The following is a 23,331-nucleotide window of genomic DNA, read 5'->3' on the forward strand; positions in this document are numbered from 1 at the left end:
CCTATCCCCATAATATACATGGGCAATGCTGCGTGCACTACTGTTAGGTGCACGCAACTCTCTCTTTTCAAGCAGAGCCGTGTGAAGCGGGGGCAGGGTCCAGCCACCTCAATTATACAGTGCCCCAAAACTATTTTTTGAGGCTCCTTGTGGTAATAGAGAGAAAACTGTTATATAGATATATATATACCTACAGTTTAGAGTTTTATTATAGAAGGATCTAAAGTTAATGGAGACAGTATTTTACATGAGTGTTCAGTCAATGATTATGAGACATAATTTTATTATTCAGAGTTTAATTTCCATACTGTTTTGAGGCATTAGCCAGGGTCAAAACAAACGTGGTTATATTATCTATTATCTCTGTGCTGTGATCGTTTATGGTCTGTGTGTTTCTTTTTAAATAATAACATATAAAAACTGAGGAGGAGCATGTTATTTTCCTATAGGACTGCTCCCCCTTCACAGATTGGTCTGTTCCTTTAAGCCAATTAACGGAACTGTACAGTAGACAGTTGAAGAAACTCCTGAGCAGTTTCACCTCACAGACACTGATCAGCAGTATATACTGTGTGTGTGTGACTGACAGGCTGCTCTCTTATCAGCGGTATATACTGTGTGTGACTGACAGGCTGCTCTCTATCAGCGGTATATACTGTGTGTGACTGACAGGCTGCTCTCTATCAGCAGTATATACTGTGTGTGACTGACAGGCTGCTCTCTATCAGCAGTATATACTGTGTGTGACTGACAGGCTGCTCTCTATCAGCAGTATATACTGTGTGTGACTGACAGGCTGCTCTCTATCAGCGGTATATACTGTGTGTGACTGACAGGCTGCTCTCTATCAGCAGTATATACTGTGTGTGACTGACAGGCTGCTCTCTATCAGCAGTATATACTGTGTGTGACCGACAGGCTGCCCTCTATTAGCAGTATACTGTGTGTGACTGACATGCTGCTCTCTATCAGCAGTATATACTGTGTGTGACTGACAGGCTGTTCTCTATCAGCAGTATATACTGTGTGTGACTGACAGGCTGCTCTCTATCTGCATTATATACTGTGTGTGACTGACAGGCTGCTCTCTATCAGCAGTATATACTGTGTGTGACTGACAGGCTGCTCTCTATCAGCAGTATATACTGTGTGTGACTGACAGGCTACTCTCTATCAGCAGTATATACTGTGTGTGTGTGACTGACAGGCTGCTCTCTATCAGCAGTATATACTGTGTGTGACTGACAGGCTGCTCTCTATCAGCGGTATATACTGTGTGTGACTGACAGGCTGCTCTCTATCAACAGTATATACTGTGTGTGACTGACCGGCTGCTCTATCAGCAGTATACTGTGTGTGACTGACAGGCTGCTCTCTATCAGCAGTATATACTGTGTGTGACTGACAGGTTGTTCTCTATCAGCAGTATACTCTGTGTGACTGACAGGCTGCTCTCTATCTGCATTATATACTATGTGTGACTGACAGGCTGCTCTCTATCAGCAGTATACTCTGTGTGACTGACAGGCTGCTCTCTATCTGCATTATATACTGTGTGTGACTGACAGGCTGCTCTCTATCAGCAGTATATACTGTGTGTGACTGACAGGCTGCTCTCTATCAGCAGTATATACTGTGTGTGACTGACAGGCTGCTCTCTATCCAGCAGTATACTGTGTGTGACTGACAGGCTGCTCTCTATCAGCAGTATATACTGTGTGTGACTGACAGGTTGTTCTCTATCAGCAGTATACTCTGTGTGACTGACAGGCTGCTCTCTATCTGCATTATATACTGTGTGTGACTGACAGGCTGCTCTCTATCAGCAGTATACTCTGTGTGACTGACAGGCTGCTCTCTATCTGCATTATATACTGTGTGTGACTGACAGGCTGCTCTCTATCAGCAGTATATACTGTGTGTGACTGACAGGCTGCTCTCTATCAGCAGTATATACTGTGTGTGACTGACAGGCTGCTCTCTATCAGCGGTATATACTGTGTGTGACTGACAGGCTGCTGTCTATCAGCGGTATATACTGTGTGAGACTGACAGGCTGCTCTCTATCAGCGGTATATATAAAAATAAATAAATAATAATAATAAAAAAATAAATAAAATACTATTCCGCATGACGGGACCTTCCTCTCCTCGCGACTGCGGAAGTAGGGGGTCACCTACAATTGTTCAAATGGGCGGCGTACACCTAAGATATTTGGAACATGGGGATCATGTCCGGAGTGGCGGAAACACTGGGGGCTTTATTCAAACCTGTTCTTGGTGCCCAAACAGGACGGTTCATTTCGATCATTTCTAAACCTAAAGGGGCTAAACCAACATCTACGAGTAGACAAGTTTCGGATGGGATCAGTCCTTTGTTTTTACAGTAGGAAGCTCCCATGATCAATTCAGGGCTTTCCCCTTTGGCTTTCCACAGTCCAAAGAGTTTTCACAAAGATTATGGCGGTAATGGCAGTACGTTTACGTGCCTTAGAAGAGAACATTATTCTGTATTTGGACTTATCAGGTGCTTTTCTCTATTAGCATCTGACCCTGTCTATTCGAATTCTGGAGCAACACGTTTGGATAATCAGTTATTCCAGATCCCAGTTGATGTCCTCACAGAGGATGAGGTTTCTAGGATTAATAATGGACACCACTTTTCAGAAGATCTTTTTCCAAAACCTTCTCTACAGATCCCTACAACTCTCTGTACGGTTAATCCTGAGTCACCCTGGTCCTTCCATGCGCTTGGGCATGGGGATTCTAAGATTGATGGTATCTATGTTCGAACCCCTCCCATACGGTTGTTTCCAATCTCGCACGCTCCAGTGGAATCTACTTAAACATTGGTCATGTCCCCTTTTTCATCTGGTGACCCAACGAATCAGAGTCTCCAGACTTGTCAACCTCTGAAATGGTGGCTAGTTAAAGAGCTTCTAATGATGGGCCGATCTTTTGTCCTGTGGTCTTGGATTCTGGTGACCACAGATGCCAGTCTGAAGGGCTGGGGAGCTGTTGTTCTCCAGCTTCGTCTCCAGGATCTTTGGAAAGACAGGGAGGCCCTTCGGCCCATAGATGTTCTCGATCTAAGAGCCGTGCTGTAAGCCCTCCAGGGAGCTCAGTCTCTTCTTCAAGGAAAACCAGTCCACCTGCAATCCTTCAATGTAACTGCAGTGGCATATGTAAATTTCCAAGGAAGAACAAGAAGTGCAGAAGCTATGCAGGTAGCGGAACAGGTCTTCTTGTGGGTGGAGAAATTTGTTCCAGCGATTTCGGCAGTGTTTATTCCCGGAGTGAACAACTAGAAGCGGATTATCTCAGCATGCATGCAATCCTTCCGGGAGAATGGGAACTGCATCCTCAGGTGTTTCAGAAGTTAGTTTGGAAATGGGCCTGCCAGATCTGGATCTGATGGCATCCAGACACAATCACTAGGTTCCAAGATTCTGCACAAGAACCAGAGTTTCTCTAGCTGTGGAGGTAATGTCCATGAGGTTGGACTCCTGTTTAGGATATCACTTTCCACCAAATTCCGGTGATTCCTCAGGTCCTAAGACGAGTACTGTTGGAAAGTTCTCTGATCATTCTGATGGCACTGAATTGGCTTGGTTGGCTCTGATTCGCCAACATCTTGCTTCCAGTGGAAGGGTCAGGCTGGGCTTTTCCTCTCAGGCTGGGCTTTTCCTCTCAGGCCCAATCTTTTCAGTCAAGAACCATTTACACCACCCGCACTTGCCTCGGCTGGCTTTAATGGCTTGGCTGTTGAAGCCGACCTCTGACGGTCGAGGAGGTTCTCTTCCAGGGTAGTGGAGACCCTCATAAAGGCTCAGAAGCCGGTATCAGCTAAGATCTATCACAAGGTGTGGAGGATCTATGTACTGTAGGGAAGAAGTGTCATAACCCTACATTTTTCAGATTAGCTGTTTTCTGGTCTTTCTTCAGGATGGGTTAGAGATGGGACTGAGACTGAGTTCTTTGAAGGTTCAGGTCTCTGCGCTTTCTATTTTCTTTCAGCGCCAGTTGGCTTTCCTCCCTGGCGTTTGTACTTTCCTTCAAGGGGTTATTCATGTTCAGCCTCCCAACGTTTCTCTGTTGGCCCTGTGGGATTTGAACTTCGTTATTGAGGTTCTTCAGCGGCCTCCATTCGAACCCCTGAAGTCGGCTGATCTGCGTTTCTTGACGTGGAAGGGGGTGTTTTTGCTGGCCATTGCATCTACTCAACGTGTGTTGGAGCTTGGAGCCTTGTCCCGTAGGTTTTTGCCAGTTCAACATTTTTGCGTCTGTGGACGCCAATTTCAGCCGCAGTGTTTTGCAGGCTAGTAGACCAGAGAATTCCCTCCCTTAGGGGCTTCTTTAGAAGGTCCCCCTGGTAGCAGTGTCCCCCAGAGTAGATGAAGGAGAAAAGAATATTTTTGTGCTTATGTTAAATCTCTTTCTCCGATTCCATCTGGGGGACACTGCGTTCCCTCCCTTTTGCTGTTCTACAATTAGTTGTGTTGTTGAGCCCTTTTCTTGGGACTTTAGTATTACTGAGGTCTGTGGGATTGCAGAGGAGAGGAGTCAGAAGCAAACTTAGTTGTTAACTATTTAAGTGCCAACTCCATGCGCCCTCATACAACCCCATGGTATCAGTGTCCCCCAGATACAATCGGAGAAAGAGATTTAACGTAAGTACAAAAATCTTCTTATTTGCCAGAGCCACTGTAAATTCCCAATCCACCCCTGTACATAGGCCATGTAATATCAAAAATGTGAAATGACTGTATTTTTATTATTATTATTATTAATATTTTTATTATTGTTATCCTTTATAAAATGGCAATATACAGTATTACGCAAAAATGTACATTGAGGCGTCATTATACAAATAAATAACATGCAATTACATGAAAAGAAGGGAACAGTGGCCCTGACCAATTGAGCTTACATTCTAAGAGTTGTGGCGAACATGCATTATCAGTCACCACGATGACAGCAGCCATTGATGACCGGTATTTCTGTGCAGCTACCAGCGGTGTCATAGGGTTGGAATGAGGAGAGACACTAGAAGGTGGATTTTCCTGGCATCATCGACCAAAAGGGAGGTGTTCTCTCAGGTGGCTGTGGTTGGGCAGGATCTGGGCGTGGTTTGGCTGGAGTGAGGGTGTGATATACGCTGATCGATGTTGTCCCAATGTTGGCAGCTTGTGTTTGGCACTGTGATAGTTCACATTCCTTTTCCATTTGGAATCCCCCCTCTAAGATCCTGCGTTTACCCCTTCTTTTCAACGTTTTGGCCTTTCACACAAATATGGCAGCTTAGAGACAGCAACTATTGCCTGATTCAGTTCTAAGAACCAGAAAAGGCACAGTTGTATAGTAATACAGTTAACCCTATACTACAACATATCAACATGTTTCTTTAAGGCTTGTCTTTTTAAATGGGCAGTAAATTGTAATTTTATGTACCTAGGCTTTCCATGCTCTGTTGGCTTTCTATATAAAATCAGCGTGCAATGAGTAGAGCGGCGCACGGAGCCATAATCCTGATAGGGGGTGATAAGGCCAAAATAAACATAAAACATTCACTGAGCTGTAACTGCTTATTAAAACCCGCTCCTGTTTTCCAGGTCGGACTGATAAGACGCCGGCTACCAAATGAGATGCAATTTTAAATAATCTACTGGAAACGGCTCTATATCACATAATTAAAAGTAATCTGCACTGTAGGGTATTCCCAGTAAGCGTCTCCTCAAACAAAAGGCGTATTTTGCAAACTGCTCCTTCTTAAACAATGCACTGTGCATCTTATTTTTAAGCTATAAACCCCCGTTGTTGCCTTCTAGTTTTGGGGGGTTAAATACTATTTTCTTTCTCCTGCTGGTGCTGAGTTTAGTATATATATTTATTATACTTTGCACCATACAGTGCAGTGTAATAATCTGCAACTCGGAACGAGTCCGGCTGGTGATTTAGGAGAGGAGTGCGCGGGCATCGGCAGTAATAGAGAACATCTGTACCTCTGAGCCACATTGACCCCTGATGAAATTAGCTTTACACAAAGAAGGACGGGCTGTCTAGAGCTTCTACCTCATCAACCTTTACAGATGAGCTCAGGTCCTCCCTCTGTGGAGGCCTAAATTCACCAGGGGTCACAATAATGCAGAGGAAGGGAACCTCAGAGTAGGAATGCCACCAATCAACCAAGGGGGGTAGGTAAATAATGGTAGGATCATAAAAGCTGCTTTTGTGGGAAATTCAATTAACATATAATTGACTTCGACTGGCGGCAAGTCTGGTTACCTTATTCTGTGATGTCACCAGTCCTTTACCCTACTCTGAGATGTCACCAGTCCTTTACCTAACTCTGTGATGTCACCAGTTCACTACCTTACTCTGTGATGTCACCAAACCACTACCTTACTCTGTGATGTTATCCGACCACTACATTACTCTGTGATGTCACCAGACCACTACATTACTCTGTGATGTCATCCGACCACTACCTTACTCTGTGATGTCATCCGACCACTACCTTACTCTGTGATGTCACCAAACCACTACCTTACTCTGTGATGTCACCTGACCACTACCTTACTCTGTGATGTCACCTGACCACTACCTTACTCTGTGATGTCACCTGATCACTACCTTACTCTGTGATGTCACCAAACCACTACCTTACTCTGTGATGTCATCCGACCACTGCCTTACTCTGTGATGTCACCAGATCACTACCTTACTCTGTGATGTCACCTGACCACTACCTTACTCTGTGATGTCACCAGATCACTACCTTACTCTGTGATGTCACCAGATCACTACCTTACTCTGTGATGTCACCTGACCACTACCTTACTCTGTGATGTCACCTGATCACTACCTTACTCTGTGATGTCACCAAACCACTACCTTACTCTGTGATGTCATCCGACCACTGCCTTACTCTGTGATGTCACCTGACCACTACCTTACTCTGTGATGTCATCTGACCACTACCTTACTCTGTGATGTCACCAGACCACTACCTTACTCTGTGATGTCACCAGATCACTACCTTACTCTGTGATGTCACCTGACCACTACCTTACTCTGTGATGTCACCAGATCACTACCTTACTCTGTGATGTCACCCGACCACTACCTTACTCTGTGATGTCACCCGACCACTACCTTACTCGGTGATGTCACCAGATCACTACCTTACTCTGTGATTTCACCCGACCACTACCTTACTCTGTGATGTCACCAAACCACTACCTTACTATGTGATGTCACCAGACCACTATCTTACTCGGTGATGTCACCAGATCACTACCTTACTCTGTGATGTCACCTGATCACTACCTTACTCTGTGATGTCACCTGACCACTACCTTACTCTGTGATGTCACCAGATCACTACCTTACTCTGTGATGTCACCTGACCACTACCTTACTCTGTGATGTCACCAGATCACTACCTTACTCTGTGATGTCTCCAGATCACTACCTTACTCTGTGATGTCACCAGTCTCTGATGACCTCTTCTTGCTCCGTCGTCGATTGCAGCAGCGAAATGTTTAGGGTCATTAATAGTCACACTGAGGATAAAATGTGCCCCATGCGTTTTTAATTTTTGTGTAAATACATGACCCTGCTCATATAGTGATGTATTAGAGTGACAGTGGGGAGGGGGTTATGCTGGGAGCCTGATAATAATGTGAGGAAGGGAACCTAGTACCTGGGGTGTAGTGAGGCTCCTTACTCTGTGTAACAAATGGTGACATTACAGCACATGCACACACATTACATAAAGGTACACTCAGCACTCACACGCATGTACTTGATATGGTCACCTTTAGTGCCATTATATAAATAGTGTATATTTTTTTCTATAACTCTGTATGTTCGTGTAGAGTTCTTATTGTAAATACAATATAAGAAGCATCATCCTCTATGACAGACTTACTGCATCAACCTCACTGAGCTCTCGCCCTGAATCCTGACTCGCTTGTTTTGTGTAGTTGACTTTACTGTGAATCATGTGCCTCACGAGTGGGGCAGAGCTGGTGACACAAGTATGTGCCAGGGAGTGGGTGTGAAATCCACTGACTCATCTCTCTATATATGATAAAAATACCGGCTGCCTAAGGCCAAAAGTAGGAATGTCGGTATTATTATACTTTTCACAGTCACGTCTCTTCTCTGATGCCGAACACGCTGTATCACTGGCTATATTTATAAAGGCAATTAGTGCATGGTCTTACATTGTAAGTATGAATACAGTGACCCCAAGTTTAGGAATAAGATGGAAGGGTACAGCGTATTCAAGTAAGAGACAATCGATGGCTTTAAAGCAGGATCTAATCCTTGCTAGACTGGTCTACAGAAACCGTTTACTGCTAACTCTACGTAAATCTATATTTCATTAAGCTTCCCACTCACCTACTTTTATATCTCTACACAAATGTTGCCTACTCTCCCAAAATGAGCCAGGAGACTCCTGGATTAGGAGAAGACCTCCCGGGCTTGAGAGAGAGGAAGCGTTTCTGCAGCAAGGATGCTTACCTGGCTGCAAGTTGGGTGAGGACGCAACTGGATTTTGCCCCTCTCGTCATCAAGCCATACCCACCTCAGCCAACGTCAAGGGGGCACAGATGGACGGATGCAATTAGCGTCATCTCACACATTTGCTCCACCCACTTGTTGATGAAAATTTTGTCATTAAGTCCAACCGACCTCTTCTTTGAATACTCTACATCTCCCAAAGGGCAGGGATGTTATTCTCTACCCTCTGCCCCTGAAATATTGGCTTTCCAGAAAGTGATATGTAAAATACAAGTCTAGTTTTCGTCTTCTCCAGATAGCGGCTCTTATCTAAGACATATTCAACCTCTTGCTCAGACTACGACCACCTCCCTTAATGGAGCATCTAATCTCCTATATCTCCACCTCGTTATTAACATGATACATGGTAGTTGTCCAAATCATTGAGACTTCTGTAGATACTCTGAGTATTTACAAATAATCGGACTTGAATGACACAATTATAAATTTCTAATTGGATAGGGTTCTGTCATTATTTACCAAGAATAGCTCTTTTTATAATATTTTTGCAATGGTTAAAACAATAACAGTTATAGTAGTACATTAAAATAGCTTCAATAAGCTGCACTGTTGCCTCTTTACCAGGGCCGGACTGGCCATCTGGCACTTCTGGCAAATGCCAGAAGGGCCGATGGTCAGATGGGCCGGTTCCAGCAGTCAGTGCACCGACACTTCATGGTCACATGTGCCACGCAGCGCTGCGCGCGGCACATGTGATCAGCATAGGTGCTAATTCTGCGGAATTGGGCTTCTTTTTTTTCAATTAGCGGGGTTTTTTGGTGGTCGCAGGTTTTTGGGCAGTCTCTCCAGGCGGATCATGTGATCTGTCACCTCTAACTTCAGTTGCTGCGAGAGACAGAGTGACAGTTATGCCTGGCCGGGAGGATTCTGTGCAGATGGTACAGACTCCCCTTCTCTCCGGTAAGAGAAGGTACTGGATTCCTGCAGAATGAGTGTTTCAGGTAAGCCATTTTCTGACCTTGAAGAGACTATAATATAATGTATTTATCTCTGACCAGAGCCGTAACGAGGCCGGTGCGGGCGGTGCCGCCGCCCCGGGCGCAGTCCCAAGGGGGCGCAATGGCCGCCCGCACCTGCCTCTGTGTGAGGAGTGAAAAAAAAAAAAAATTAAATAGACCTCAGATTCAGACTGCCGGCCGCCCGGCGCATCCAAAATGGCGGCCGGCACCCGGCTCCACCCCCTTCTGAACTCTGCCCTCTGCCTCAGCGTCTGATGTCATGACGTTGCTAGGCAGCAGAGGAGCAGAGAACCAGAGAGGAGCCAGGCAGCGACGGCTGGACAGGAAGAAAGAGGAAAAAGGTAAGTTTCAAAGCAGGGGAAAGGGGATGTGTGTTGCTATTATGGAGGGAGGGGAGGGGATGTGAGCTGCTATTATGGAGGGAGGGGGGGGGGATGTGAGCTGCTATTATGGAGGGAGGGGAGGGGAGGGGGGGATGTGAGCTGCTATTATGGAGGGAGGGGAGGGGGGGATGTGAGCTGCTATTATGGAGGGAGGTGGGCATGTGAGTTGCTATTATGGAGGGAGGGGGGCATGTAAGCTGCTATTATGGAGGGAGGGGAGGGGAGAGGGGCATGTAAGCTGCTATTATGGAGGGAGGGGGGGTGTGCTGCTATTATGGAGGGGAGGAATGTGTGCTGCATCTTGCTATTATGGAGGGGGGATGCTGCTATGCTTTATGAGGGAAGGGGGGGTATGCTGCCATAATGTGTGAGGGAAGGGGGGGATGTATTAATGTGTGATATGAGGGTAGGGAGGTTAGGTGTCTTAGTACATGGGTGGGAGGTAGGCTATTAATTTAATGGTGACGTTTAGGTGGGGGCTAATTATTTAATGGGTACTATTTTATTTGTGGGGTGCTGGTGGGTCAATTAAATTTATTGTTGGGGCTTTTCAATTTAATGGTAGGGTCTATTAATTTCAGGTGAGGTATTTATCTGTTTTGCAGTCACAAGAATGCTCTCTGTATTGTATGGTGGTCATAGGAATGCTCTCTGTATAGTATGGCAGTCATAGGAATGCTCTCTGTATAGTATGGCGGTCATAGGAATGCTCTCTGTATAGTATGGCGGTCATAGGAATGCTCTCTGTATAGTATGGCGGTCATAGGAATGCTCTCTGTATTGTATGGCGGTCATAGGAATGCTCTCTGTATAGTATAGCGGTCATAGGAATGCTCTCTGTATTGTATAGCGGTCATAGGAATGCTCTCTGTATTGTATGGCGGTCATAGGAATGCTCTCTGTATAGTATGGCGGTCATAGGAATGCTCTCTGTATTGTATGGCGGTCATAGGAATGCTCTCTGTATAGTATAGCGGTCATAGGAATGCTCTCTGTATTGTATAGCGGTCATAGGAATGCTCTCTGTATTGTATGGCGGTCATAGGAATGCTCTCTGTATAGTATAGCGGTCATAGGAATGCTCTCTGTATAGTATGGCGGTCATAGGAATGCTCTCTGTATAGTATAGCGGTCATAGGAATGCTCTCTGTATAGTATGGCGGTCATAGGAATGCTCTCTGTATAGCATGGCGATCACAGGAATGCTCTCTGTATTGTATGGTGGTCACAGGAATGCTCTCTGTAAGGTATGGCGGACACTAGGAGGCTCTTTATATTGTATGTGTGTATGTGTATATATATATATATATATATATATATATATATATATATTCATTTCGTGCGATGGTGATAAGGGGGCACGATGGGATAAAGATGGCTCCATGGCACGGTGTGATAAAGAAGAAACTGTGATGGAGGGCACAGTGTGATGAAGGGGCAGTGTGATACAGATGGTACTGTTACATTTGTTTTAATTTGTTTCAGTGAGTTTTATTTCAATAACCAATTCATTTTTTATACAGCTAGCATGTGATAGCTGCATTTAAAGTACTTTGATCTATGGAGGCTTATTACATAAAGATCCTTACAAAGCCAGACCGAGAAGAATGGGGAGGGAGGTGGTTTCAGTGTGTTCTAGAACTTGTAAAGAGCTAGCTACGCCCCCCACAGTAGGTTGACCACGCCCACTCGACAATTGACACTCCCACTTAGATGGGGGGCGCCGCTTCCCTATCTCGCCCAGGGCACTAAAATGGCTAGTTACGGCACTGTCTCTGACCATTATATAATTTACTGAAAAACAGTTAGGGAACAGCTAGATGTGAGAATCATCTCATGTACACTTACATTATTACCCTGCCCCCAACCCAGCCCAGCCAACCCTATCTGTAACTTCATGACCGTTATATGTTATTTTACTTTAAATAAAGCATTGAAGTAACGTGTGATAAAATTTAATCCCTTGAAACAAAAGAAACAATACATTAAAGATTCCACTGGCTCAGTGCAACTGATTGTAACAGAGACTTGTAGAAGATGATGATCCAAACTCGAGTGTCCCAGGTAAAACAATGAAATGCAATGTATGACTAGAAAAATGACAATCAGAGGACACTGGCGGTACTTGTATCACCACTGTATTTCCATTGCTCCCACCATCTCCGGATGGCTATATCTGAAGCACCGTGCAAGAAAGAATGTTTTATTAGCAGACGAAAGAATGTTTTCCCTTTTTTTAAAATTAGCATTTATTTTTTTAGTGTATATTTTTTAAACTAGGCTTTCAATTTCTGCTCAGAATATGTGGCAAGCAATTACCTCTGTGAATTGTGGCTGACAATTGAGTCTGTGCAATGTGGCCTGTTCAATGGGATTTGTGCAATGTGGCTGACAATTGAGTCTGTGCTATGTGGTCTGTGCAATCGGATTTGTGCAATGTGGCTGACAGTAGGGTCCCATTTGAGACACCTATGTAGAAACAGTTGTATACAGAAAAACGCAAATGTAAACATATATGGTCACAAATCACTAAAAGGAAAACACACTTCAACAGATACGCTGCGATAGAAATACTTATTAGCATTACTATCTTAAGCACTTCTTTAACAATTTCACACAAGATGACTTTTGTTACTGCTATTTATTATCTACAAGCATTGATTATAAACTCATGTATGTGTATAAACCAGGGCCGGACTGGCCATCTGGCACTTCTGGCAAATAGTTAAGTTTATAGTAAATGGACAAAGCATGGAAACAAATTCACCCCAAAATACAATTAGTGTAGAAGTATAGGCTGTTGTGCATTTTATAATTGATGTATTTTTAGACATCACACCTAATTCTGCTTAAAAGTAGGGATGTTGACTTGTTGTAGGTAGCATATAGTTGTATTGTCTCAATTGCCAAAGGTTGCTTACTCCACGTAGTCATATTGCTGGGAAAGTTTGTCCCACATCTTTAGTCACAGACTAATAAACTAAAAAATTAAAGTGCTAATCGAGACATTTGTAGACATGTATAGACTCGTAGGGGCATATTCAACTAGCTTAGCAGTCCACGATTACGTGACGCTGGACAAGTCCCGTTATCACCACAAAAACAAGGATTTCAGTGCCCTCCCCATAGGGTTGCAAAGGGAAATCCGGAATGTTGCGGTACCGTTTTGTCACTCAACACACATAGGCGCGCGTAGTTGCAGACCGCAAAGCTGATTGAATATGCCCCATATATTCAATGTTAAATTGCAGCAAAAGAGCGCAGTTGATGTGTCGTTGTTAGTCTCCTGTGATTCCATTGTTTGCAGCTAATGGAGGTGACGGGGAAGAACCAGGTGGAGTGTATAGTGGCGCTTCATAACTGCAATGGAGATGTGAATAGGACCATTAATATACTACTAGAAGGCTTACTGTCCAGTCAGCCGGGTCTGAGGAGCGGAAAATAGAAGAAGAAAGAAGACAGAAAAAGAAGATGAACAGGTAAGTACAGTAAAACAGGGGGGGGGGGGGGGGAGAGGGGGGACATAAGAGGTGAAGGATGCCACACAGAAAACAGGAAAAGGGGGGAGAGAATGGCACACAGGGAAAGGGGGGAAAGAATGGCACACAGAAAAAGTCTCTGTGGCATAATATGATTTGGGGCACTATTGTGGCATAATATGATTTTTGGACACTACTGTATAGCATAATATGATTTGGGGCACTATTGTGGCATAATATCAACTGGGGCAGTATTGTGGTATAATATCATTTGGGGGCACTATTGCATGAACTGGGGCACTATTGTGGCATAATATGATTTGGGATCTATTAATTGAAAGTTCGGCTGTTTGGGAAAAAAATAACGTCTATTTATTAAATGTGAATAGGAATTATTTAATGACAGTGATGGTTGGGGGAAATAGGTATATTTCTTAAACGTAAATGCAATTTAATTTATTGCTGGGGTTGTTTGGAGGAAGGTATATAGGTTTATTTATTAAACGTGAATACCAGAATTTTAATGTTTAGGCTGGAGGGAGGCCTAATTATAAACCATGGGTTGCATTGATTAAACACCAGGGCTGGTTGGAGGTTTCTGAATTACATGTACCCATTTTTTTTCCCAAATAGGGCCTCCAGCATTCGAGGATCCAGACAAGCAGCAACTAAAGACACCAGCAGCCACGGGTGGTGTAAGTTACAAGAACACTGGTGGGGAAGTCCCGAATTTTGGTGACTGTCTCGTTTAGTGAGATTTGGGCCGACTGCAAGGACAGTTGGGAGGTAAGTCCTACTTCACACTGTACTGCTTGTGAAGGCAGAGCTGCGTGCAACTAAAAGTAGTGCAGACAGTATCGCCTGTGTATTTGTCTAACATTTTGTCTAATATGATAACCATGTTACATAATAGGGGCCCCCTGTCTTAAATACCACGGGCCCCCCGAGCGTTAATCCATCTCTGGTTAGCAGGAGGAATCTGATAGCTGCTCCCAGTCCCTGGACAGGACACAGCCTGCAGAGCAAGCCGAGAAGCTCTAGGTCTCACAAGATTTGGGAATCTCGTGAGACCTAGAGCTTCCCTGCTTACTCTACAGAAAGTTCTCACCCTTATGGATGTCAGCAGCACCAGAAGCATAGATAAGTACAGTGGGCTGGGGGCGTCATAATGTGCCTGGGGGGATGGCGTGATGTGGCTGGGAAGGCGTGATAAATTTAATGTTTTATTATAACGTATGTATAAATGCCCCATGTTGGCCACACCCACAACACAATGTGGCCACACCCTTTTTGGCGCCGCCGCTATGTGGCGGCACACGATTTCTTTCCTGCTGGACCTGTGGTGGGCCTGTGTACTTTAAATGCCAGGGCTGATTTTCAATCCCAGTCCGGCCCTGCTCTTTACCCACTAAAATCCCAGTGCGCTCAGGTTTAAAGGAAAAAAAAACTGCCTTAAGTGGCCCCATGACATCTTGGGGGCCGCCAGCCTACAAGGAAATAATTCCCTGCTTAGGATATGTGGAGGAGAAACCAATTATGCCAAAATTAACTAAATGCACAAACATGACAAACAACTTAGCAAACAGGTCTAAGAAGTGTATTGGGTCAGATTCATCATGACTAACATTCCCAACTAGGAGACTGTGGCACAAATAGGTCATGCCTTAGCCACCCAAAACATGCCCATTTGCGGACAAGCTCGTGGCCCCTTTCCAAGCAAGTTACAGAAAATCAGTACTGTCCTGGGTCAATCGGGACTCTTGGCAGTGACCTATCCAAACCTTAAAGCTCCAGTTCCCATTTCAATCACATCAATGACTCTATAACACACTCTAATAATTATACCTACAGATGGCCTTACTGTCTGGTCCAAGGGGGAGGAGACAGATGACTTACTACCTCCCCAATATACTATTTGAAGAGACTGTTTGACCAACGGGGATGTTCCCCTTGGCTACCTCTACATATACTGGGCCTGATTCATCTTCAAACGCAATGTGAGCGCAATAAACATTAAAAAAAATGGACGTAACTTGTACACACAGACGCCCTGATTCAAATACAAGCAGATCTCAAGATACGTTTTTTCAATCTGGGTATAAGTACTCTCTGGCTGTATATTACTTGTTGTATGCAGACAGACAGAACAGACAACAGGATACGTATGTGCAATATAAAGTCTTATCAGAAAGAAAAGATTTTATAAAATTATTTTACAACTATTAATACTATAATCATTGACAAAAATATGTGTATCGGGAAAAATATGTGTATGGGGAAGTATATATACGCCTTCTGGTGTATATATACTTCCCCACTATGGGGATCATGTAGAGTTGGACACAGAACGTACTCAGGAAAAGAGCCACACAAAATAATGCCCTTATGTGTATATTGTGACAGAGGGATTAAGGCCACCTGCTCTCGCTGTGCTGGTGTCGTTGTGTTGATGCTGCCGATGGTCATGGTAGAAGGTTCCTGGTTCTATTAGTTAGTTGTGCTGAGGGGTCCGTGGCGCAGGGTGCAGGTCTGTGTTCGTAGGTCTGTATAATAAGAAGAAGGGTGCTAATGGGGGGCTGGTGGGTTGGGCAGGCTGGCCTGGTACCCCCTACTTTGCACCTGCCCCCTCTCAGCCCACCTGGAGGAGGTGGAGCTTAGCTGTGTGTGGAAAATCGCCCAAGTCTGGTCTGTACAGGGTGGGGATCTGTGTTCATGGGTGTGTATATTGAGAAGAAGGGTGCTAATGGGGGGTTGGGGGATGTTCAGGGCCACTAAGAGAAATTTAGGGCCTTGGTACAGGAAATTCTTGGGGCCCCTGCCATAGTTACTGAGGGAAGCATGATCACACCAGGTTAGTGGCTCCTCCTGCTGCACAGGCTGTTAGTTAATTTGCCATCACTACTTTATGTGGTAAAGTATTAAAGAGCTTAACTACCCTTACAGTAAAGAACCCTTCCTTTGCTGATGACAAAAACCTTCTTACTTCTTACTTCCATTCATGCCTCCATGTCCAGTCTAGGGTCCATGGTGAGAAGAGTTAATTAGACACATCTTGCACCTGTTTTAAAGTTGCACTGTCACCTACTCGATAAATTTGGCTAACCTTCTTCCCTTAGCCGGCGCCAAGACACAAACAGTAAAACAGAACAGGCAAATAAATTATGTGCGCCATTTTAAAATGGCAGCAGAGGGTTGCAGGAGCACGAGTCACACTCCCTGCTCCCTCTGCAGTCTCACTTAGCCCCGGTTTTCAGCCATGGCTGTTAGAAGAACCAACTAGGGTAAGGAGTAAATTAATAAAATATACCTAATAGATGGTAGTACAGCTGTAATGAAAATATGCGACATCCGTTGCAGGAATTCCCTTATTATGTGCTAAGATACTTGATATGGGTTTATAACGTTGGATAAACAGAGTAAGCCCCCTGTGCCCCTCATTAATCTCTGCCTGGGACTGACAGAATCTTATTTGTGACGTCATAACCAAACGCTCCAGACCGGTGCTCCTCTTGGGCGTGTCACTGGAGCATTATATATCACTGGTTGAGATTTGCTTATAGTAGTGTCTTCCCTGTGGATAAAACAAGCTATGCTTCTGATTTTGTGCATGAATGTAACAACAATGTTTTGCAAGACAACATTCTAATAAAGGGGTGGAGACTATGTACACTAGGAGGCACTTTCGTTTGTGCAGGAATATGCACAATGTTCTTCAGTAAACCCCTATTTCCACCTCAGAGGCCTCAGGATGCCTTTAATGAAGAAGTCAATTATGCAATTAGGCAATACTTTGAAGTGGCATTTTTAGCTTTTGCCAATGTGTGCATTTCAGTCTCAGAGATCCGCGGGGGAGGGGCATTGTCACCGACTCAGCTAATTTCAAACAGGCAGAGCAGGAAGATTAAAATAAAGCGAGGGACTGAGACCCGTCTCGGAGCACCGCAGACTTAAGTATTTTCCTTTTTAGGTTGCCTTAGTGATAAAAAATTATACAGATGCATAATTGTTGCTATAGAGAACATCATTGAAAAATGTTTATTGTGCTTTTTATGCTCTTATGGTCATTTGCATTGTTGTGCATTAAGCTGTATGGAATCACAGTGAAAGCTCTGTACAATATTTTCCTGGGGGTAATTGTATATATTTTGGGGAGTGGCTGAGAGCTGGGAGAATCCACCCCCACCCCCTCCAAAAAAAATGCTTAAGGGCTATATTTTCGATCAAAGATGGACATCAGGCAATAACATGTTAAATCTCTTTGTTTAAGGCTGTATTCTACTTCAAGCAGAATGACTCTTTATACACCGATGGATCAGATACACTTAGATTATTTCCACGATCAGCTAATAACTAAACTGGGCACAAAGCATAGCACCGTGGCACAATTAGTGCTGGTTTGTGACTTTGTTCCCCATCATCTTGTCTTCACACTCTAAATTGCTGATATCAACAGTGTCAGCGCTGACACAATCAAGTAATCACCACTCTGCTTCTCTACCTTGTCTTCTAGCCTCACTGCAATGCTTCCCGGCTGTGCTATTGAGCTGCCGGTGATGTCATTGCAGAGTGCACACCCTTATAAGGAGCTGCCTTTATGCAGAGAGCATGCATTAGTAGGCGCATATAATTACTGGTGTGCTGGTATTTAAATGCTGGGTAGGCACCCTGCAGCAGCACAAATATAGTGGAGAATTCAGCCATAGCTTAGATCCTGCAAAGCTCTGCAAGAATTTTGTCCTAGCAGCTGGAGGCAGATGAAAATGGGACACTAGAGATACATAGCCCAACAGAAAAAAAATGATAGGAGCTTTTTTTTTTTTTGGCCAGGAAAATGTTGTAACATTGGCCAAATGTGACTATTTACAAATGGAAGTACATCTGCTGCTTAATCAGTGTGGAAAATGCTGCGTGTTCCCAGTACCCAGTATGCTTCGTTCCCCAACTGATGCCAAATGAAATGAAAGACTATTGGACATTTGTCTTAGACACACACGTTATAGGGATAAGATAAAACCTGTACATGGTCAGAATAATCACGTAACTTAGATGTATTGGAGAGAGGGGAGGAGCAGGCAGTTCAGGGCTCACACATGGATTCTAAAGGGGTTTTAAATCTTGTCTAATGAAGTCCCCCCCCCTACCCCCACTAGTGCACCCATTGTAAGAAGTTCTGGTACTTTACATTGTATGGACCTTTCCTGGTCAGCTTCTGTAAAGATCTATATAAGCTCTGGAGGAGCCACAATGGGCAAATTAGGACAGTTGTATCCTGTTTGGATGTCAGTGATTGGCTGTTATCTCTAGCTATGTGCCATTTATGCTAAATCAAAGTCTTTAAGAAGACCCCCTATGGGTGTACTGATCCCTTGTCCGTTACAGGAGCCTTGGAATCCTCTTTTCTTGGACTTTATTGTAGATCTGCCAACGTCACAAGGTAATTCAGTGATCTGGGTGACCGGAGGTAGATTTGGTAAAATGGTTCACTTTGTTCTTCTTTCACAGTTTGCTTCAGTGCCACAATGGGCCAACTTTTTTTATTAATCACATAATGAAAATGCTTGGGGTATTCTCCCACTCAGGTTCACAGTTCATTTTCATTCAGCAAGCTGGGACTTCGCCAATCTGTTTTATGGCAGTTTTTCTAATTTTCTTCTACAGTAGATAACAAAGACAATTTCGGAAAAAAAAGCAATATTCTCAGACAAAATCTGCTAATAATCTTGATTTGCAGCTCCTAAGCATCATATTTGGGAGGGCGCATGGCTTTCTACCAAGAACATTAAGCTTTGAGTACCACTCTGAATACAGAGCACAGAGAGACATTCCAAAGCCTCTCTGCTCACTACATCATGTGCCACATCACTGTGGTTGCCATGGTAGCCCAGAATCATAAATTATTAATAGCAGCATGAAGCAAAAATAAAAAAGAAAAAATGATAAATACCAAAATTCTTTTTATAGCCTGCCACAATGATTTATGTTAAAAAACAACCTGATTTTTATGCGATTGCTGCTTTAAATAAGACTTAAACATAAGGGAAATATTGTTATTCAGTCTGGCCAGGTTTAAATAGATAGGCCTGATATCACAGGCATGTGTTTGAATGCACGCTCATTGGAAGCGACTAAAGCGGTGGGAACATATTGTGAGACAACTGGTGGAGTCTGGGAAAGAATGTATTTTTCTCCCAGGACATTGTGCTATCTGTTCTAAGGAAGGGGTTAATTATTGTAGAGATCAGCTGGTTTCTTATAAGAAGGGTGTGTCTGTGGAACCAGTCGGTGAGGATTTGTGAACTAACCTGGGATTGTGTTTTGTGACCAGCATTGGTAGATTACTCTGGGTAGTTAGGATGCAGGAAGAAGCTTTTGTAAAAAAGCCAACTCCAACTGTGGAAGCATCTACCTCTAAGAGTAAGATTGAGTAGGATCAAGGTGCTGGAGTAGTGGAGAAGAAGAAAAAGCTCTTTTTAAGACAAGGAAAGCAGAGGTGTCTTTGGGAGACCACCAGGTGATTTTCACCCCTTTTTTGTACTGAGAGCAACTATGGGGGCAATCACAGAAAAATAAATTTTAATGAATTGGCAATAATTGGCAATGCCAACAAATCTCTGGTGGCTTTTATACCTACAAACTGAGTCCAGTTCAAGATAGCAGAAATATGTTCAGAATCCATTTGAAGTCCCAAGGTGGAAACAATATATATAATAAAAAATGGACAATTCAAAGATCTATTTTTCTAATTTTGCATAAACTTCATTGTTAAGTAGGCATTTTAGTATAGTCTTCACATGTTTCTAATGGCAAAACAAATCTGAAGAGAAAATTAACTTATCAGCCAAACATTGATGATAAAATTATAGAAAAATTAATTAACAAAAATATTAAACACTATTGGTCATTACAGAGGCCAGAAAGTCATCACTAGTGTCAGTTCCAAATATTAAAAGCTGTTTTCCACTCGTGTCCTCCTTCTACCCGGATTAAGTTATAAAGGATATTGGTCCTTTTATTGAGGCCTCTTAACAAAGAAAGAGCCTGAACCGACAGCAGAGTAGACTTTTTTTTTTTTTAACTTCAATAGTATTTTTATTAATTTTTCAGAAATTATGGGGTACAGAAAGAAGAAAGGGATGGGGGGGGGGTAAGGAAAGGACACAAAAATAAAAAGGGGAAGGATTGAAGGGGTAAATAGTGGGGAGGAACACCTTAAACCATTCTGCTGTTAAACCACATTAAACATATGAGGGGAGGAACCTTATAGGATCCCTTCCAATTCGTGAAAGTTACACTAGTCGAATGGTCACCAGGGAACTACTAATAGGAACATTGGGGAACTTCTCTAAGTCTATGAGATGCAGGTAGTAAATCAGAGTCTATTCGATTTGGACGCGCTCCCTCTCCGTCCGTAACATACACATGCCAGCTGAACCACTTCATTATCGGGGACGAGGTGGCAGTGGAGTAGCAGAGGAGACTTTTAAGGTGAAATCACTGTCTTACCTTTCCTTAGAATATAACATCATCCTGGCTTCGGGAATTACTAAGAGGTACACTCAGTTCCTAGTTGTTGAGGTATCTTGTATGAGGCTGATGGCACATTTATAGGAACAATGGGGTGGAACGTTCTTTGCGTTGGCCTTTAGAAAACCCATCATAGTACTGGAAATGATGATTGGGACAAGCTCAGAGAATTTTCATAGATACCACAAGCGGAGGGGAATTTGGAGCAGCTTTTTCCAGGCAAGAGGTAAAACAGGAGGAAAGAATTTGTTCCGAGTGTAAGGACAGGGGCTTGTTTGCTGAAGCCATGGTATGCCAAGAAGCAGTGGGTTGAAGGCTTTAGAATTGTCAAGAAAAGGAAACTTGCTCGTTATGTAAAGCATGCCTAGTAATGATACTCTAATCAAGAGCACCAGGACCCAAGGTTTGTTTCCAAGAATAATGTGGAGTATTCCATGTTTTTGAATGAGACTATATTGAATAAGATAGCAGAAGTAGCATCTGTTTTCATAAGTCTTCGAAGTAGATTAAACTTCTCATAGTTTGATCTCTCCGACTCCCGAACAATTGGATGATAACATATCATCATCATCATCATCATCATCATTTATTTATATAGCACTAACATATTCCGTAGCACTTTACAATTGGGGACAAACATAGTAAACTAATAAACAAACTGGGTAAAACAGAGGTGAGAAGGCCCTGCTCGCAAGCTTACAATCTACGGGACAATGGGAGTTTGATACATGAGGTTAAGTCTACATATCCCTTCCCTCCACAATTTAAACATAGGCCCAATATGCTTCTGCAGGTGGACTCCTGTTCCAAAACATGACCCATCACTATAGGCTCTTTGGAGATTGTTGGAATCTAAGAGCCAACCAGACTTGTGCTGTTGTTCTAAAGCAATCCCTCTATTGATTTTGTTCTCTAAACGGGAAGTCGGTTTTATTTCACAAGCTCATCAGGTCTTTAAGAATAGTAGGTAGATCCTGAGATGTCAATTTCTCCTTGACGATCTCAGAGAGTCCATCACAGAAATCGGTAATTAAATGTAATTCTTACAGGCCAATTCTGAAATTTTGAAGTTAGGGTCCCAAATTTTCTTGGGATATTGACTTACAGTCATGGTACTTTGAAAAGTAAGAGACTGGCAGGTACAGAAAAAACTTGGCCAAGGTTTAGCATTCAAAAAGTAAATGACGTGGAGATAAAAGCCGGGATTCACCTGATATTGAGATTGTAGAACTGTTAGTATAGTGGATAGAGACGCAGCTCAGGCATATGGTGCACCACATCAGAAGATCCTGAGATTGAAGGAGAGTACTTGTTGGTTAGGTGCTAAGTCATCTTAAAAATCACTAGGGTGAGTAGGTATATTTTATGAAAGGGATCAGTATAAAATATGCCAATGTTTTTGCAAGATTTGTTGAATCCATTGATTCTTTTTTTTTTGTGTCTTGTAATAAATTTTGTCTTGTGAGCAGATTTCTCAATAAGGTTTTTGCAATTTGTTGTCCTTAAAATGTTGTATTAGCATTTTGGAATGTATCAATATAATTCTTAGTGCAATTCCTTCTGACTTCAGGGAACTGAGTAAAAGGTATGTTTAGTAGGAGTTATGATGGTGGCAGCTTCTAAAGTCTGGATACAGTAGCTGTTGGTACTAACAATTTAAAACAAAAAAGTTTTCACAAATATAGATTTTGCCTTGTGAATTATGTATCAGGATCAGATTAATTCTCCTTTTTCGATGACCCTTGTTCAAATAACCGTATATACAAGCAAGTGAAACCTGGCACAAATCTATTCCCCATTGCTGTGCCTTGGACTTGTACATAACTTCTGCTCTGGAATTTAAAGTAATTATAAATTACCAGTGACAATGAAGGAAATAGCATCTAAAAGAAATCTGGTATCAAGCAGTGGTCCTGATTGGATGTATAAATAGCATCATTCCAAAAGGTGGGTTTGAATAATATACTTGAAGCCCCGTGGGACAAACCCCTGTATCACATATAGTTTGAGAAAGATGACAACCAGACTGTATCAGATCTCAGACACTGAATCATTTCCCAATGTGCGCAACAGGAGAAACCGTGTTGGTGAGATTCTTGGTGATATGTAGATTGTTAATATCATACACTGGTTTGTATAAATTACCCCTAACTTCAGATTTATTCTGACAGTAATGCATATTGCAGTAAGTTACAGTTTAGTCCCCTTTTCTTGCTTGTACCAGATCTCTAACATCTCTCAGTTTTTAAAATATTTTTTAATTTTTGCATAATATTGCCTTGATAAAGGGGGTTTGGCTCTCCCTTGAACCGTATGGAAATGAATGAATGCAAATTTTCTGCACTTAACCTCTGGCTGAAGATGTGAATACTGAAACACTGACCCGGCATGCTGA

The sequence above is a fragment of the Mixophyes fleayi genome, chromosome 3 (assembly GCF_038048845.1).
Source record: "Mixophyes fleayi isolate aMixFle1 chromosome 3, aMixFle1.hap1, whole genome shotgun sequence".
Taxonomy (NCBI): Eukaryota; Metazoa; Chordata; class Amphibia; order Anura; family Limnodynastidae; genus Mixophyes; species Mixophyes fleayi.